This window comes from Phoca vitulina, unplaced genomic scaffold (assembly GCF_004348235.1).
Source record: "Phoca vitulina isolate PV1807 unplaced genomic scaffold, GSC_HSeal_1.0 scaffold9, whole genome shotgun sequence".
In the NCBI taxonomy this organism is placed as follows: Eukaryota; Metazoa; Chordata; class Mammalia; order Carnivora; family Phocidae; genus Phoca; species Phoca vitulina.
This window is the reverse complement of record NW_022589712.1, coordinates 49,940,658-49,960,979: the sequence shown is the minus strand read 5'-3', so window position 1 is coordinate 49,960,979 and position 20,322 is coordinate 49,940,658. Positions and strand designations below refer to the sequence as shown.

Genomic DNA, 20,322 nt, shown 5'->3' with positions numbered 1-20,322 from the left:
AGCACAATTCTGTATTATACATATGACATTCATCACATACCACTTTGTATGGTATTTTTCCATAATGTATGACTTAGAGAGCATGGGATATGGAATTATACACCTGTTACACTAAGTCACACAGTTAATAAGTTAAGTTACTTGTACCCTCAGGTTGCCAGTTTTTGCATTTGTAAATTGAGAATAATAGTAACAACATTGCACAACTGTTTTGAAGATAATTGAGATCACATATGTAAAGTGCCTAGCACTGTGTCCAGCTATAAGCTCAATAATTGTCAGTTCTTGCATCAAAATTGTAAACTTTTCTTAGAATAATACTAAAGATGTCCATGAATAGACATTTCAATTTGAATGCTTGGGAAGGGCAGCGCCTGGGTGGCTCAGTCTGTTAAGTGTCCAATTCTTGATTTTGGTTCAGGTCATGATCTCAGGGTTGTGAGATCCTGGGCGTGGAGCCTGCTTAAGATTGTTTCTGGGCGGGGCGCACCCGGGTGGTGCAGTTGGTTAAGCGTCTGAATCTTGGTTTCTGCTCGGGTCATGATCTCAGGGTCATGATCTCAGGGTTGTGAAATCAAGTCCCAGGTCAGGCTCTGCACTCAGAGCAGAGTCTGCCTGAGACTCTCTCTGGCCCTTCCCCGATCCCTCTCTAAAATAAATAAATCTTAAAAAAAAAAAAAAGGATTATCTCTCTCCCTCTCCCCTCTGCCCCTCACCCCCAAAAAAAGAGTGCGTAGGAAGTGACACAGGAATATGAGTTTTTGGCAAATATTAGCAAAAATGGAACATAACATTTGAAATTAACATTTCCTATATGGATAATAAGTTTTCTGAAACAAGATGTCATTATCATGTGTATCTTTGTAGCCATCACAATACCTAGCAACTAACAATCAAATATTTCATGGATTAATTGATTAGAGGACTGATGTTATTGGTTATCTCCCTTTTCTATCTCCTTTCTAATGGAGGTTTACAGTAAGAGTCTAGAATTAAGTTTTTCATTCAACAAACTGTTTTGCCTATTGTAGTGCCTACTGAACCCTACAAGTGTTATAATAATATATTGAGGTAAAATCTTTGTTCTTTGGAAGTTCACAAGAGAGTGGAGGAACTAAGTAATATGTGCAGTTTCTAAATATAAGGTATTATATGAAAAACTACCTGAATCCCATGATTTAAAATACTTTTATAACCATCAATTTAATCCTATCTTTCTTTTTGTTTCTTAAGATTTTATTTATTCACTTGAGAGAGAGAGAGAGAGAGCATGAGCGATGGGGAAGAGGCAGAGGGAAAAGCAGACTCCCTGCTGAGCAGGGAGCCCATTGCTCAATCCCAGGACCCTGGGTAGACGTTTAATCGTCTAAGCACCCCTAATCCTATCTTTCTTATAGAAATTTCAATGAGGGGAAGGAGGCCTCCTATGACCTAATATGAATAGTACATTACATCTCTTATACTACTGACTGGGATAATCTATCGAGATTGTCATACTTCATGAAGAGAAACTAGATGGGTTTCTTGCTAAGATTAGGAACAAGGCACTCCTATTCAATATCACACTGGAAGTCCTAGCTAATACAGTAAGATAAGGAAATAAAAAGTATACAGATTGAGAAGGAAGAAATAAAACTCTTTGTTCACAGATGATATGATTGCCTTGGGAGAAAATCCTAAAGAATCAACAAAAAACTCCTGGGACAAATAAATTATTATAGCAAGGTTGTAGGATACAAGGTTAATAAACAAAAGTCAATTACTTTCTTATATACCAGCAATGAAAAGTTGGAATTTAAATTAAAAACACAATAACATTTACATTAGCACCCCCAAAAATGAAATACTTAGGTATAAATCTAACAAAACATGTACAAGATCTATACAAGGAAAACTGAGGAGAGAAATCAAAAAAGATCTAAATAAAGGAAGAGATATTCCATGCATGTGCCTAAGAAGACCCAATATTGACAAGATGTCTGTTTTTCCCAATGTGATCTATGGATTCAACAAAATCCCAATCAAAATCTCAGCCAGTTATTTTGTGGGTATTGACAAAATGTCTCTCAAGTTGACACAGAAAAGCAAAGGACTCAGAATATCCAACATAATATTGAAGAAGAAGAAGAAAGCAGAAGATTGACATTACCCAACTTCAAGATTTACTATAAAGCTATAGTGATCAAGACAGGGTAACATTCGCAAAAGAATAGGCCAATAGATTAATAGAATGGATAGAGAGCCCAAAAATAGGCCCACATAAGTATATTCAAATAATCTTTGACAAAGCAACAAAGGATAGCATTAGAGAAAAAAAAGTCTTTCAACAAATGGTGCTTGAACTAATGGACATCCACATGCAAAAAAATTAATCTAGACACAGACCTTGCACCCTTCACAAAAATTAATTCAAAATGGAACATAGATCTAAATGAAAATACAAACCAATAAAACTCCTATAAGATAATGGAAGAGAAAATCTAGATGACCTTGAGTTTGGAGATGACTTTTGACTAAAAATTAAAACTTCTGCTCTGCAAAAGACACTTAAGAGACTAAAAAGACAAGCCACAGATTGGGAGAAAATATTTGCAAAATATGTATCTGTTAAAAGACTGGTATTCAAAATATACAATTTAATATTATTAAAATGCAACAATGAGGGGCACCTGGGTGGCTCAGTTGGTTAAGTGTCTGACTCTTGATCTCAGCTCAGGTCTTGATCTCAGGGTCGTGAGTTCAAGCTCTGCATTGGGCATGGAGCCTACTTAAAACACAAAAACAAACAAAAAAAACCCTCAACAGTAAGAGAACAAATAACCCCCTTTTAAAATGGGCAAAAGACATCTCAGCAAAGAAGATATGCAGATGACAAATAAGCATATGAAAAGGTGGTCAACATCACATGTCATTAGACTGTTGCAGATTAAAACACAAAATGAAGGGCACCTGGGTGGCTCAGTCCTTAAGCGTCTGCCTTCTGCTCAGGTCATGATCCCAGGGTCCTGGGATGGAGCCCCGCGTCGGGCTCCCTGCTCCACAGGAAGCCTGCTTCTCCCTCTCCCACTCCCCCCGCCTGTGTTCCCTCTCTCGCTGTGTCTCTCTCTGTCAAATAAATAAATAAAATCTTTAAAAAAAAAAAAAACACACAAAATGAGATACCACTATACACCTATTAGAATGGCTAAAATCCAGAAGATCAAATGCTGACAAGGATATGAAGCAACAGTGAAACTCATTTATTGTTGGTGGAAGTGCAAAATGATATAGCCACTTTGGAAGAGTTTGGCAGTTTCTTACAAAACCAAACATTCTCTTATCATATGATCCAACAATTACACTCCTTGGTATTTACCCACACAAATTGAAAACTATATCCACACAGAAATCGGCACATGAATGTTCATAGCAGCTTTATTCATAATTGCCAAAACTTGGAAGCAATCAAGATATCCTTCAGTAGGTGAATGGATAAATAGACTATGGTATATCCAGACAATGATATGTTATTCAGCACTAAAAAGAAATGAACTATCAAGCCATGGAAAGGCATGGAGGGAGCTAAAATGCTTATTACTAAATGAAAGAAGCTAATCTCAGGCTACATGCTGTGTGATTACAACTATGCCATTCTGGAAAAGGTAAAATTATAGAGACAGGAAAAGATCAGTGGTTGTCAGGGGCTCAAAGGAAAGGAGCCAGGGATAAATGGGTAGAGCACAGGATATGTTCAGGGCAAGAAAACTATTCTCTATGATATCATATTGGTGAATACATGTGATTGTACATTTGTCAAACCCATAGAGTATCTACAACGAAAAGAGTGAACTTTAAGGTAAAGTGTGGATTTTAATTAATAATGATATAACAATACTGGCTCATCAATTACAGCAAATGGACCACACTAAAGCAAGATATTAATTATAGGAAGGGGAAGGCAGTAAGGGGATATATGAGAACTCTCCGTACTTTCCACTCAGTTTTTCTGTAAACCTAAAACTGCTCTAAAAAATAGAGTCAATTATTTTTGAAAAAATACTTTAAGAGCCATCCATTTCATCACATCTTTCTCACAGAAACTGGGGGGTGAGGACCTGGGGAGGAGAGTCTTTCTCTGCTTTGATAGAAGCATTTATATCTTTTATATCTTTTATACTAGTGCTTAGAATAATCTATTGAGATTCTCAATTGGTAACAAAATATACCACACTCAGAAGAGTTAAGCAAATATAAGGCTGTAGAGCCAAGTGGCCTGAAAATGAAGCATGAGCAGGCCTTCAGGAAATTACTTCCAATATACTGGTAAATAGAAAATATCCTCCAACTGGCCACTGAAAAGAGTAAAAGAAAGGAGAAAGGGCCTAAGAGGTACCATTGTAGTTAACCACAATAAACAGTCTGAAACTCATCTACCTTCTCATTAACTATCTCCCAGTTAATAAAAGAAGCTTCTCTGAAGAGGAGGAAGTGAAAGAAACAGTTAAACTCGGTTGATTTTAAGATGGAGTCTGTGTTGGGCACAGAATAGAAATGTAATAAATATGTATCACCCTAATATATATATCTATATATATGTACTATGTTGACTTTGCACACGGTATACAACCCGCGTATAAGGTATAATGTGCAGCCACTACAAATAAAATCTCCAGAAGACATAAGGGAACCATTCCTCTAATTCCCATTCAGATTTCTCTCTAAAAAACGCCACATTATGAACTTTATGTCTAAGAATACATTTTGTTAGCGGCTATAGATCTTTAAACAAAACAAACAACAACAACAAAAAACCTCTATACAGGTATCATCTGAAGAAAGTTCATAAATGGTTTTACAAGGTCACGGAAAGTAGTAGCTATAATATCTGGCACATATAAGGCAAAATGTTTCTATTTAAAAAAAAAAAAAATCAAAGAAGCATTACCCAGGAAAGGTGTGTCGCGTTATTTTCGTAAAAAGTAACTCATTAAGAAGGTCTCTATAAAAACATATTTTACAAATATGTGGGATGTGTTTGTTTCTCTACTGAAACAAGAACTAACTTGAGAGAAGAGCATATTAACACATTCTGAAAAGAGAGGTAATTAACATACTGGAAACTAACATTTCTGGCACATGGGACCTACAGCAAGAATGTCTATCCTCTAGCCATGAGTCATGGACTAGGCTGTCTCTATTGTGAAGCAATCTTTCAGCAAAGGAGCAGCAGGGAAGAATACAACAGATGAATAATGACTTGGACAACTTCCCAGGAAGAAATCATCATGAAGCTAGGTCTGAGAAAGCTAGACAGTAGATACTGCACATTATGCTAATGCTCTTTTCTTAACCACCCCTACTGTTTTGTTAACAGCAGAGGGTGACATTTAGTCTTTAGTTCTATCTAAAGTTTTCTATTTGGTATGGATTTTAATAATACTGAATAAAATTATACAAGTTGGCCTTAAATTCTGTGAATTATTTAATGTATCATTATAAATTATTTCTGATGACATTTGTGAAGAGTTCTCACCTGTCACATACCCACCCCAGCACACACACACAATGACACCAGAAGGCAACACTCTGCTTTACCTTCTGCTGAAAAGTCTGCTACCTCCAACGCTTGAGGTCCATACACGAAGCCCTCCTGGTATCTATGAACACAGCAGAGGCAAAAGGCAGAGAAGTTTATGTAGATTTAAAGTTACACTGCCCAAAACATAAAATGCCAAATGCCTATCACAAGTCTACATATCTGTCAAGGAAATTGGATTTTAGATTTGACAGTGATCACATCAACAATATATTGATAATATTCAGAGTTCATTATATATTATGTAGCTAATTACGTGAAAAAAAGCAGAAGTGGAGCCTTAATTTATACTCTCACCAAAAGAAATGATTTATACTCTCTGAAATACTAAAAGAGAAACAAAGTATGAATTCATATGTAGTCAAAGTAACAATTTAATTTTTAAAATTATGTGAGAGATGGGGCACCTGGCTGGCTCAGTCAGTAGAGCATGCAACTCTTGATCTCAGGGTGATGAGTTCAAGCCCCATGTTGGGCATAGAACTTACTTACTTATAAATAAATAAATAAATAAATAAATAAATAAATAATAAAATTATGTAAAGAGCCAATACACACATAAGGAATATAAAAGAAATTAAGTAGAAAAATATTCTTCACAAAATGGAGTGTCATAGACCCTACAGCTCAAGGTAAATTCCTTCTTAGGACATGAGATTGTTGGGGATATACGAGAAAAACAATTAGAAACAGACCTGGAAGAGGACAAGGTAGAGGAAAAAGGGAAAAGTAGAACCGAAAAGATATTCTAATGCCAAGTCTGACAGTAATTTTGAAATGAGCAAGGTACTACATATGCTAGGCAGTAAGGGGGAAATCTACCTTGTTCCAATATTATAAAATAAATATAAGCACGAAACATGAAAAGCTTTTCAGAAAACATCCATGTAAAAAATTAAGTATGTAATCAGGTAAAATATTTAGAACTCAGATTTCATCTCATTCTTTTCAAACGACAGGGATAAGACTGCAAAATGCAGCTCGGGTATGAGAACAGGAATCAGATAAATTTTACAAGCTATTAAATTTGAAAGAGGGGCACATGTTATCTTTATGTAATATTTAGAAAACCTTAAAAATGTCATCAAATAATTAGGAAAGAAGAAACAAAGCGTTGTCTTAAAACATGGTATGTCAAGAAAGAAACATAGTATTACAAAACATTGGCCCTAAAGTCAGGTGGCTTGAGTTCAAGTTCCAGATAAATCATTCTGTTGCTTTGCAACATCAGGCAGCTCACTTAATTTCTTAGTACAACCAGAGCTGTTCAATGAGGGCTCCTTCACCATCTCACAGATTTACATTGAATATCAAAAGAAGTAAGATTTTAAAAATCACAAGATGCTATATTTTGTAAGAATTTACATCAGTGTATTTGACTTAAATTAACAATAAAAGTGGTCATATAGGGGCGCCTGGGTGGCTCAGTCGGTTAAGCATCTGCCTTCGGCTCAGGTCATGATCCCAGGGTCCTGGGATCAAGCCCCACATCGGGCTCCCTGCTCAGTGGAGAACCTGCTTCTCCCTCTCCCTCTGCTGCTCCCCCTGCTTGTGCTTGCTCTCTCTCTCTCTCTCAAATAAATAAATAAAATCTTAAAAAAAAAAAAAAAAAAGTGGTCATATAGAGGGAATGCAGAGTGCCAAGCCAAGGAATTTGGGGAAATGGATGAGGAAGGAAGCCCAAAGCAAAAAAGACTGAGCTGGCCAGAAGAGCCTAGAGTAGCTGTCAGGGCTAAATGGCAGCCAGAAAGGTCACCATCCCCAGGAGGGGATTGTATCATATTACTAATTTAGCATTTTGCCCAGCACTATCTGCCTCAGATTTATCTTCCCCCAAATCCCAAAGCAATCTTATAGACTGCACCCTCCTCTAAAGTGCTACTTGGGACAGTCTAAACTAACTGACAGGATGTGAGACACGGGAACTATGTGCATGTTTCATATATTTCTAAAAATCAAACAGATAAAATCCCACCCGATAAAACAATAATGGCAGCAAAGTCTCCTATGGAATGTATGATGTGCCAGGCACAATTCTAAGAGCTCCACGGGTATGAGGTCATTCGGTCTTCATAACTCTGAGATATTACCCTCACTTCACAAATAAAGAAACTGAGACACAAGACCTTAAGGAACTTGCTTAAACACACACAGCCAGAAGCAGCAGATGTGCAATTCAAACACATGACTTCAAGAGCCACACTCTTCATCACTGTATCATCCAGTCTATGGAATTAAAATCATACAAACCAGGTACTTATCTCTATGTAAGAAACCACACAATAATAAATATTCAATTTATTCATAAATGTTCAAATGAATTCAATGTAGTCAATCATGCTATATGGATCCTTCAGCATTTGCAACATTTTCCTGGAAAATTAAAATTCAAATGATTGTTGTACAAAATATGTAAAAAATGGGAAATGCTTATGAGCCCAGTCATGAGTAAAATATATATATGGTCATACATAGCCAAATAACATTAAAATAATATTGGTGTTAGAGTAGCAAGACTGAGTTGGGGAGTACTTTCTGTTCCATTTTTTTTTAATTGCTGCCATGTGGGGCACCTGGCTGGCTCTGTCCGTACAGCATGCAACTCTCGATCGCAGGGTTGTGAGTTCAAGCCCATGTTGGGTGTGGAGCCTACTTAAAAATAAATAAATAGGGGCGCCTGGGTGGCTCAGTTGGTTAAGCATCTGACCCTTGATTCAGCTCAGTTCATGATCTCAGGGTCTGCGGATCGAGCCCCACGTCTGGCTCCCTGCTCAGCTGGGAGTCTGCTTATCTCCCTCTTCCTCTGTCCCTCCCCCTGCTCTCTCTCTCTCTCTCTCTCCCTTTCTCTCTCTAAAATAAATAAATAAATCTTTAAAAATAAATTAAATTGCTGCCATGTGATTATATAACTCACTCTTATAAACATTTTATAAGCTTAAAAAAATTCAACATAATGAGATACTACCACATGCCCATTAAGATGGTTACTATCAATTTTTTTTAAAGGAGGGAAATAAGTGTTGGTGAGGATGTGGAGAGACTGGAACCCCTGTGTACTGTTGGTGAGAATGTAAAATGGTGCAGTTGCAAGAGAAAACAGTATGGCAGTTCCTCAAAAAATTAAAAATAGAATTACCATATTATCCAGCAATTCCACTTCGGGGTATATAGCCAAAAGGATTCAAAGCAAGGATTCTCAAAGAGACATTTATATGCCCATGTTCATAGCAGCATTATTCATAATAGCCAAAAAGTGGAAGCCACCCAAGTCTCCATTGACAGATGAATGGATAAACAAATTGTGGTTATACTTGGGGCATACCTCCTGTAATCTCCAGTGATGGACGCACCCACTTCACTGGGCAAATCACACAAGCCTTAATGAAGCACTTGCAAACTTCTTGGAATTATCATTGCCCTTATCACCCTCAATCATCAGGCAAGGCTGAAAGAACTAATGGGATCCTCAAACTTAAAACTTCTAAACTTGCTGGACTTCCCTGGCTAAGCTATTGCTTTTGATCTTACTGACTGTTCCCAGTATCCCCTTTGGGAAACGAATTTATTCCACACAAGGAAACTACCAGCAGACCAATGTCTACCGGCATACCACCTTCTGCTAATCCCTTGTTACTTCAGGTATATGATCAACTACTGTAAGTCTCTAATGTCTCATGCTCAAGCCTATTATCAACAGGTTAAGAAGCCATCCCAGATCCCAATTCAAAGGATCCTGTTGGTCACAGTCTAGAGCCTGGTGATTGCGTATTCCAGAAACATCCTCAGGGGATGGCAGCCCTCAAACCTCGTTGCAAAGGATCTTACCAAGGGCTCCTGACCACTGACGCTGCTGCAAAATTAAAAGGCACTGAACCTTGGATACACATCTCACAGAAGGCTCCACCGACACCTGCTACTGTACAGAGACTGGAGACCCCCAAATCAATTTGACGAGGAAGAGAAGGAGCTGACATCAAGGTAGACTGTTCCCAGCCAAGACAATGAACCAAGACTTCATACTTTAGTTAACTAAACCTGAAACTTCCTCCTTTTCCTTTCCTTTCCTCTGGCATTGGCCTGGAAAGATAACGCCCTCATCTTTATCTCCCAGGCCATTGCTAGGGGAGTAACTTCTGGAAAGTAGAACAACCTTTTATATCAGGCTAGGAGAAAATCTAACTGTGCCCCTAATTTTTTACAAGCAAAATGAGACATCTCACTGGTAGGCTCCCCTCAACTTACACTGTTGATTTAAAAAGGACCTAGCAGGAGACACTCATGATTCAGGATCCACTGCTTTGACAGGTCCCTATCTCCCTGGTTAGGGATAAATGTAATGAGGTTATGATCAAGAACTTCTCCTTAATTCTTAAAATTATTGCAAAAACCGCTGCTAAAGCAATAGCTGCCCAAAAAAAGATCCTTAGACTTTCTAGCCAAAGTTGATCTTGATAATAGCATAGCTCTTGATTATCTTTTAGCCAAGCAAAGAGGTGTTTGTGTTACAGCACCAGTTACAGCAGGATTAACATTTCTGGGGAAGTTGAAACTTAACTACGAAGATCACTGAGCAGGCCGCTTGTCTAAAAAAAGGTGACTCCTTCAGTGGGTCTTTCTTTGACCTATATGATTTTGACTTGAGTCTTGGGGACCATGGCTCCAAAATATACTCCAAACATTGGAAATTATCCTGTTTACAGTAATCATAATAATCTCCCTGGTAAACTGTATTCTCACAAAAGCTTTAAATTAAATGACTGTTTGCAGCCACAAACCACCAAGTAAACAAAGAGAATGACTGACTTAAAAACTGCAAACCTTAACTTGTTACTTGTGAATATCACAGAGATTAGAAAAAAACATCATGACCTACGGATACCGCACAAAGAAATCATAACAACTGTGGGAACTTTCCAGGGCAGTAGCTGAGAGCGGTGCTAATGCCTTAAATTTTGAGCACATCTCTCAGTTAAACCAAGTGTCTGATCCCCAGGGGGTAATTGTTAAAAAATCACAGGGGGGCACCTGGGTGGCTCAGTCAGTAAGCAGCTGACTCGTGATTTCGGCTCAGGTCATGATCTCAGGGTCGTGAGATTGAGCCCCGTGTCAGGTTCCATGCTTAGCAGGGAGTCAGCTTGATTTTTCTCCCTCTGTCCCTTTCCCCTTCCTCACACATGCACATGCACCCTCACGCTCTCTAGCACTCTCTCTCTCTAAAATAAATAAACAAATCTTAAAAAAAAAGAAAGAAAGAAAGAAAAAGAAAATCACAGGCCCCAAATGCCATCACTTAGTTTAAGGCCCCAAGTCAGTAAACCAGGGCTTAATACCAGATCTAACTGTAGTCTCGACCTCCAATGTCTTTTTTTTTTTTTTTAAAGATTTTATTTATTTATTTAGGAGAGAGAGAGAGAGCAGGAGGAGGGCAGAGGGAGAGGGACAGGCAGAGCGCAGAGCCCAACAAGGGGCTCGATCCCAGGACCCTGAGATCATGATCTGAGTTAAAAGTCAGACGCTTAACCAACTGGACCACCCAGGCACCCCTCAATCTCCAGTGTCTTAACTGGTCAATTAAAAATTTTCTAATCAGCACCAATGAGGTAATATGTGCCATGGGCTTTCTCTATCCCCCAAAGGAAGATGAGGTAATCTGTATAATAAGACCCTTAGCCCATTCCCTTCAGGGCACGTGATCTTGCCTGAAACTGTCCTTTCTTCTCTTTTGCTTATAACTTTCTTGCCCCACACTCTTTCCTATAAAAACCTTCCATTTTGTTCTACTCCTTAGAGTAACTCTCTACTTGCTAGATGGGATGCTGCCTGATTCATGAATCATTTAATAAAGCCAATTAGATCTTCAATTTTTTTTCTGACACATACTACAACATAGATTAACCTTAAGAATATGCTAGATGAAATAAGTAAGTCACAAAAGGACAAATACTGTGTTATCCTACTTCTATTGAGGAACCTGGAGTAGTAGGCAAATTCATAAAGATAGAAAGTAGGATGGTGGTTGCCCGAGGCTGGGGGAAGGGGAGAAATGAGTTATTCTTTAAAGGTACAGGGTTTCAGTTTTGCAAGATGAAAAAAGTTCTGTGGATGGATGGTGGTGATGGCACACAAAAATATGAATGTACTTAATGCTACCATACACTTAAAAACGGTTAAGATGGGGGCACCTGGGTGGCTCAGTCGTTAAGTGTCTGCCTTCAGCTCAGGTCATGATCCCAGCATCCTGATCGAGCCCCATGTTGGGCTCCCTGCTCCGCGGGGAGTCTGCTTCTCCCTCTCCCACTCCCCCTGCTTGTGTTCCCTCTCTTGCTCTGTCTCTCTCTGTCATATAAATAAACAAAATCTTTTAAAAAATTAAAATAAAAAAATAAAAATGATTAAGATGGGGGCACCTGAGTGGTGGAGTCAGTTAAGCATCAGACTCTTAGTTTCAGCTCAGGTTGTGATCTCAGGGTCATGAGATTGAGCTCCACACTGGGCTCCATACTCAGCGCAGAATGTGCTTAAGATTCTCTCTCCCTCTCCCTCTGCCCCTCCACCTGAGGAGGAGAATCTTAAGCAGACTCCCCACTGAGTGCAGAGCCCCACGAGGGGCTCAATCTCATGACCCTGAGATCACGACCTAAGCTGAAACCAAGAGTCACTTAACCAACTGTGCCACCCAGGCACCCCTACCCCATTTTTTAAAAAATAATATGTGCTAAGTGTATAAAGTTTAAAGAGAAGTAAAAAGAAGAAAAATAAAATCATTCATTATTTCCTCTCCCAGAAAAAATACATTGTAAATCCCCTTTCGTTTATTACCCAGTTGAAAAAGTCATGCTATAGTTTTTTTACTGTAATTCCTATTCATGCCATTCTTATCGGTGTTAATCCTCTTTAGCAACAAAATATTTAATTTTATGAAAAGCTTAGTTGGAAAGAATTAACTCAAGGGTTAAAATAATTAAAGCATAATTTTTGCTCCCAGAAACTTGAACAGAATGGTATCAAAATAATGGCTTCAATCCTCTAGTTTTCCCAGCAGAATAGCTTTTCTACTTAGTAACCAAACACATTCTTGCATTTCAAGATTATCAATGAAATCTCTTCTTTAAGAGACTGCAAGTATTACTACTTAACTGTTGTACTAAATTGGTCTCCCCACCTCCATTCTCAATCCTCTTTGTGACAGACACCGCTGGCTGTCTACATACCCATTCTCTCTTTTCTCCTCAGTAACAGACCCTGGCTTTATTCTGGATGGCATCCCCCCAGGTAGAAGTGCACCCTTTCCAGCCTTCCCAGCTGCTGCAACTAGTCAATGAGCTGGAAGTGGAAGTCATGAATGTGACTTCCAGAAAAGCTACTTCAAGGGAACTCACTTAGCTGGGAGTGTGTCCGTTTACTGGGACATGATGGAGAGCACTCCGGTAGTGATTTTGGACTGCAAGGTAATAGAAGCAATGCCAAAGGACAGTGAAGCAAACAGAAGGAACCCAGTCCTTGATGATCCCAGCTTCATCATACAAAGAACAACTTATAGGCTTCTCATACCACCCTGCCTTTGCACGAGCTGCTTGCAATGTCCTTTTCCGGAAACTTTCTCCACCTGTCCTTCCAGTCTCAGCTCTTCCAAAGGGTTTGCCCGCTGCACCTGTCATTGACACAGGCACAGACAACACCTTCACGCACCAAATATGGATAGACCGTCTTCCTCTTCTATGTTCACCTTTTCTGTGCAGGTCCTATAGTATTTTTCAATTATAATGTAACGTTGGTTTTCTTATCTGCCTTTGTCACTGAAGTAAAAGTCCCTGAGGACAGAAACCATCAGTAATTCTTCGGCTTTCCATAGCCTTTAACACGGGGTCTAGAGAACACAGAAGTACTCAGTAAATGTGGGGTGAATGAATGAAGTTCAGAGAAACAGTCATTCTTAAGCCCTTCAAAAATTTCATATCCTCAAAATTTTTTTTTTTTGGTGCAGCAAAGCAAAGTTTATTGAGTGATAGTAAAGTTTATTGAGCAATAATACAAAGCTCCTGAAGAGGGAGGGGACCCAAGAGGGTTGTCCATCCTCAAACATTTAAAAGCATACTGTTGCCTTCATTTCAAATCACAAAAATTCTGATATCATGGAATATATCATTAGACATCAGGATTTTTAGCCAGTCGGTAACACTGTACTTAATTCCCTAAATATAAAATATCATTTCTCTTCCAAAACAAGCCAAGTATCTTGAGTGGATGAGTAAATCTATATAAGTAAACAACTTGTGAGGTGTTCAAGAGAACAAAGCAATAGAGAACATTTTCTCTCTTTGCAAGACATCCCTCTAACACATATGAGGAATATTTATGTGCCAAGCATTATACTAGGCAGTTACAAAACAGAATAATGGGCTCTTTGAAAGACAAAAAGCCCCAAGAAACTATGAGTGCATCTATCCCCATCGCCACACAATGACAAGGCTTAAAGGAGATGGCCTTTAGATTTTTTTTTTTTTTTTTTAGAAGAGAGACTTTAATTTTCCATTTTTTTATAAACTCAAGTTTGTTTTTAGGTATAACAGAAGGAGCCGCTGCCTTTTAGTGCCCACTACGCAGCACTGTACCAGGTTCCAAACATACATAATTTCAACTAAGCTTCATAAAAGTTCTGTGAGATAGTTCTTCACCTCATTTTAAAGGCTAAGTAGTACACGATCTGTGAAAGTTAAACAGCTAGGATCTGAACTCAGAAATGTCTATCTCTAACGACTGTTGTCCATTACATGCTAGCTCTTAAATTCTTGGATATAAACATAAAACATAGGAGCCAAGAGAAAGTTATCAATAAATAATTCACCAGTTAACTAAGCTTTAATATGCTTCATCACTCTTTACAACATTTTGGTTGGGTGCAAGGAAGCCATTTTTTAAATAATGAGAAAAAAACTGACTTTAAAGAGCACCCAGCTGGCTCAGTCAGTAGAGCACGCAACTCCTGATCTCAGCGTTGTGAGTTCAAGCCCCATGCCAGGCGTGGAGCCTACTTAATTAAAAAATAAGTAAAAAAATAAAGAGTACAACTGATAGAACCAAACATATTTCCAACCTCCATCCCAAGTGCTTACACTAGCTGTCCTCAATTACTTGCTGTGTTTCTTTTTATCATAATTTTATACATTTTGCTTCTTCTGTGTAGAATACAGAGATGTAACAATAATTTTCAGTCTGTTCCTACTAGTCAAACTGCCTCAAACTGGTAGTTATGATTAGGTCTGTAATCTAGGAAGAATAAGCTCTCATTTACCTCATTTTGCTCATGCTATTCCTAACTGTAGCCTACTGCGCCGCGGCTATACCAAGACACTAAATTCCTTCCTTCTAATCAAGGTAACTGATGTTTTTAAAAGGATAAAATAAGATGGTGCTTTGTATCCACAGCCTAGGAGATGATATGGGAGGAAGACAATGCAGAGTACTAAATCTGGGAGGGGGATGGAGGAGTAGAGAAAAATAAAGCAAGGACCCTGGATAAATTTGCAGCATAATTTTTCAGAGTACAAGATCTTTATCTGAAGTTATTATAAATTTTCTTATCAAATAAAAGCATATAAAGTTAAACTTGAAAACAATGGGAATATCCATATTACTTTCCCTCCTCCTTTTAGTATGAAAATTCCAAAGTTGGCCACTTTTTTAAAAGCACATAATTGGCTTTGCCTTCCTTCAGTTTCTTCTACTACATAACAAGTACCAACAATCAAATGGAAATTAGAGACTATGTAAACTCTTCTTTTGATTATAAGTTACATGTAATTCTCTTTCAAATCATATAAAATACAGAAACAAAACCCAGATTTTTAAAAATACAAACACATGGAAAAAAAAATCAAAATATTCCTTTCATTTGATTGTGTAATTGGGTCAAATGAAAGCAGCAAACGCGCTACCCAATACAGATTTCCATCTAAAGAAAAAGATAGGAAGGGCGCCTAGGTGGCTCTGTCGGTTAAGCGTCTGCCTTTGGTTTTTGTTGTTGTTTTTTTTTAAGCTAGAAAATAATTTTTATTTTATTTTATTTTATTTTATTATGTTATGTTAGTCCCCATACAGTACATCATTAGCTTTTTGGGTTTTTTTATTTTATTTTATTATGTTATGTTAATCACCATACATCATTAGTTTTTGATGTAGTATTCCATGATTCATTGTTTGCGTATAACATCCAGTGCTCCATTCAATATGTGCCCTCTTTAACACCCATCACCAGGCTAACCCATCCACCCACCATCATTAGTTTTTGATGCCTTTGGCTCAGGTTGTGATCCCGGGGTCCTGGGATCAAGCCCCACATGGAGCTCCCTGCTCCGCGGGGAGCCTGCTTCTCCCTCTGCCTCTGCCTCTTTCTCTCTCTGTCTTTCATGAACAAATAAAATCTTTAAAAAACAATTTTTTTTTTAAAGAAAAAGATAGGTAAAGAGTAACAGGGATAAAGACAGTTCAATAGGTTACAAAGTTGAAGAGCAAATCTAAGGATTTTCATACTTTTTGTGCTACGTTATACAGTTCTATTAAAAAGAACAAAATTATAATGTTCTTAGCTGTAACAATGGTATTATGGTTATGCAGGAAAATGCGCTTATTTTTAGGAGATGTTAAAATATTAAAGGGTATAGAGCACCATGTTTAATCCTATCTGAAAAAGCAAGAGAAGTTAGCATTAGTGACCCAAGTCTTTCTCACGCAGGAATGAATGCCTTAGCTCCATAAACCCCCCACCCGCCATTAACCAACCAATCATTTAGTTAACTGGATACTGAAGATCCTTCACTGTGTCCCAGAACTCAGAGTCTATGCTAACACTGCATTACTGTGAAGATGACAATGAGCCAAAGTTTCACACCATAATTCTACAGCCTTGTTTCCAGTGATTAGAAACATAGCAGAATCTGGTGAAAGCAAGATCCTACTCAGAGACCTAGACAGTCCTTAATTCAGAGTCAAAGAACCTCTGCCAATAACTTGCCCAAGTGCCCCCTTTACCCCACTCCAATCCCAGTTCCTCAGAATAAAAATTTAAAGACTGCAACAAGAACTTTGTGAAATGTAAAAGTTATGCTACAGTTACACACCAAAACAGAAGCTGCTAACCTTAACTAATTCAAGAGCGGAACAGTCAGTAAGAGAAAAGGGCATGATATAATATATAATAGCTCTTATCTGTCAAAATATAATTGAATTCTTATTTTTACCCTCCCCTTCTAAATAAGCCTGGAAACATAGGATAAAAATAAGAACAAAGGATACACTTTCCACTCGAATTCTGCCATTGGCAAAACTGGTATTTTTCCTTTTATGCCCCCTTCAAATGACCCCACAATTTGGTCCCAAGTTCTGGAAAATCCACTCAACTACCATCCTGGCCACTTCACTGGGGGATCCTTCAGCCCATTCATCCAACTAGTCACTGAATCCCATCTATCTCCCAAATAGCCCTTGAACTGTTACCCCAGCCTTGCCCTTTGTCTACTCTCATAGCTGCTACTAAGAAACAGGTCCTCATCATTTCTCACCTAGACCTAAGAGCCTCATACTTCCACTCTCACACCTCTGGTCCTCTCTACCATCCACACCAATACAAAACTCATCATGAAATTCCCCACTGTGAGGCTACACACCTAACTGTTGGCAGTGGAGAGCTCTCATGAATGCCTACATTTTATATTAATTGTCTGCGTTTTACAACAAGTATGTGTTCCTTTTACAATCAGAAAAAAAAAATTGCTATTTCCATTTGGGGAAATATTAGAATCTATTCCATTTGGAATCCATTACTCTATGTCTCCATCAGGTTAAAGGCCAAGTTCTGAAGCCAGGCACACAATGATTATGCCATGACGATTGCAACTTAACTTTGAAGTGGTTCAGAAATACATAAACACATTTACAGAGAAAGCAAACATAGCAATCTGTTAACTATTTAATCTGGATCTGGGGATGGCAAACTACAGCCCAGGCCAAATCCAGCTGTGCCTGTTCTTGTAAATAAAGTTCTGTTGAACACTGCATGTCCATTCATTCACCCGCTGTCTATGGTTGCTTACTCACTACAACTACAGAATTGAGAAGTTGTGACAGAGACTATATGGCCCCCAAAATCTAAAATATTTACTCGCCCTTTACAGAAATACAGAAAACACTTGGCCCTTTACAGAAAAAAAAATTTGCTAACTCCTGGTCTAGACAGTGGATATACAGGTGATCATAATAGGACTAAGTCTTTAAAATACCCTGTATGTTTGAGATTTTTTATAATCAAAAGTTGGAAATGAATATAATTTTATACATGAGTTTTTTGATTTCTCAAGAAAACATGAATACAGAAACAGATCATTGAGACAGAGAGCATGGACACAATCATAATACTGATATGATACTGCAACGAGTTATTATGCAGGTTTTAGTGCAAAAGGAACAACTTTTTAAACCAGTAATTTGGTGATCTCTATTTTCGAATGCGGCTACCCTAGTAGGGATTTATCCTATAGAAATATGCAAGTGTGAAAAGACCAATAGTGATAGCAGTGCTTGTTATCTGCTAGACCCTGTTGCAAGCACTTCACATGTCATGCAGTCCTCACAACAACCCTACAAGGTAACTGCTGCCATTATCCCCACTTTACAGATGAGAAATCTAAGACGCAGTTAATTTGCCCAAGTCAAACAGCTAAAAAGTGGTAGAGATGTGATTATGAATCCAGATAATACAACTTCAAAGCCCAATATTAATTGCCATACACACTTCCTATTGAAAAAAGCACAAAGGAAATGAATGTGAAATACCCAAAAGATGAATACAAGAATTGGCTCAACCTACTTGGAGAAAGAGTATGGCAATGCTTCCTAAATTTGAAATAGGCATGCCCTGTGATCCAACAATTCTGCTTCTAAGAATTTATTCTAAAGGGATGATCAGACAAGTGGGCAAACATACTATGCACTATTCAGTAAAAAAACTAGAAGCCACATAAATATTCATCAATAGGGGATTAATCACATTAAAATATTGCCAGACAATGGAATACAATAAAACAAGATGATTATATAGATCTATATTTGCTAACACAGAAAGATAACCTCATAAAGCATTTAGATTAAAAGATAAGATTAGGGGCACCTGGCTGGCTCAGTCAGTAGAGCATGTGACTCTTGATCTTGGGGTTGTGAGTTCAAGCCCAACGTTGGATGTAGAGATTACTTAAAAATAAAATCTTTGGGGCGCCTGGGTGGCTCAGTCTTTAAGCGTCTGCCTTCAGCTCAGGTCATGATCCCAGGGTCCTGGGATCGAGCCCCACATTAGGCTCCCTGCTCAGTGGGAAGCCTGCTTCTCCCTCTCCCACTCCCCCTGCTTGTGTTCCCTCTCTCGCTGTCTCTCTCTGTCAAATAAATAAAAACTTTAAAAAAAATCTAAAAGAATAAAATAAAATAAAATCTTTTAAAAAAAGATTAAAATTACACATTTAAAATGATCTGACTTTTGGGCGCCTGGGTGGCTCAGTTGGTTAAGCGACTGCCTTCGGCTCAGGTCATGATCCTGGAGTCCGGGGATCGAGTCCCGCATCGCGCTCCCTGCTTGGCAGGGAGTCTGCTTCTCCCTCTGACCCTCCTCCTTCTCATGCTCTCTCTCTCATTCTCTCTCTCTCTCAAATAAATAAAATCTTTAAAAAAAAAATAAAAATAAAAAAAATTTTTAAAAATGATCTGACTGGGCGCCTGGGTGGCTCAGTTGGTTAAGCAACTGCCTTCGGCTCAGGTCATGATCCTGGAGTCCCGGGATCGAGTCCCACATCGGGCTCCCTGCTCGGCAGGGAGTCTGCTTCTCCCTCTGACCCTCCTCCCTCTCACTCCCTCTCATGCTCTCTGTCTCTCGTTCTCTCTCTCGCAAATAAATAAAATCTTAAAAAAAAAAAAAAAAAAAAATTTAAAAATGATCTGACTTTTGTAAATTGTTTTTCTAACGGCAAATGTGTGTGTTTGTGTACACACCAAATGGATGAAAAGATGTCAGAAAGGAAATGCACTGGGGCGCCTGGGTGGCTCAGTTGTTAAGCGTCTGCCTTTGGCTCAGGGCATGATCCCAGGGTCCTGGGATCGAGCCCCACATCAGGCTCCCTGCTCCGCAGGAAGCCTGCTTCTCCCTCTCCCACTCCCCCTGCTTGTGTTCCTACTCTCGCTATCTCTCTCTCTGTCAAATAAATAAATAAAATCTTAAAAAAAAAAAAGGAAGGAAATGCACCAAAATAGTAAGTAATTATCACGTAATGGTGGAATTTTGAATATTTCTTACTTTCTCCCTTATAGCTTTCCTTACTAATTACTTTTGCAGATTGTATAACTTTTATAATTATTTTAAAAACCATAGTCAATTTAAAATATTTGCTTTTTACAGCTCAATAATCACCATCTCATTATTAATAACATGCATAACCATTTCCTTGTTTATAACATGCAGTGTATATTTAAGAAATTAAGAAGAAAAAAAAGAAATTCAGAACAATTTGTTCTTAAGGACTTCATGACACCCCAGAAATAAAAAGATACTAAAAAACCAATGATTATCAAAATTTTATGTTAAAAAATTAATGGTAACAGGATTAACACATATATTTCTTATAGTATAAAAGCATCATCTTCTTTAATCCTCACAACTCATAAGTAAAAGACACCATCCCCATTTACAGATTTTTATTTTCTAATCCTTT

General features: G+C 38.2%; 1 protein-coding gene across 8 annotated transcripts in view; it reads right to left on the bottom strand.

Moving 5' to 3' along the window:
• Positions 1 to 20,322, bottom strand: part of CDK19 (cyclin dependent kinase 19) — a 171,079-nt gene that overhangs the window by 123,428 nt on the left and 27,329 nt on the right. For 2 of the 8 annotated variants that reach the window (XM_032408069.1, XM_032408067.1), the window contains exon 2: positions 5,575 to 5,636. The exons of 2 other annotated variants lie outside the window; for them this stretch is intronic. The gene's annotated coding sequence lies outside the window, so the exon portion shown is untranslated. Of the gene's footprint in view, positions 1 to 2,669; positions 2,712 to 2,949; positions 2,984 to 5,574; positions 5,637 to 13,126; positions 13,175 to 13,264; positions 14,485 to 20,322 lie in introns of those variants that run through there. 4 more of the 8 variants (XM_032408068.1, XM_032408073.1, XM_032408071.1 and 1 more) reach the window with 4 other exon arrangements.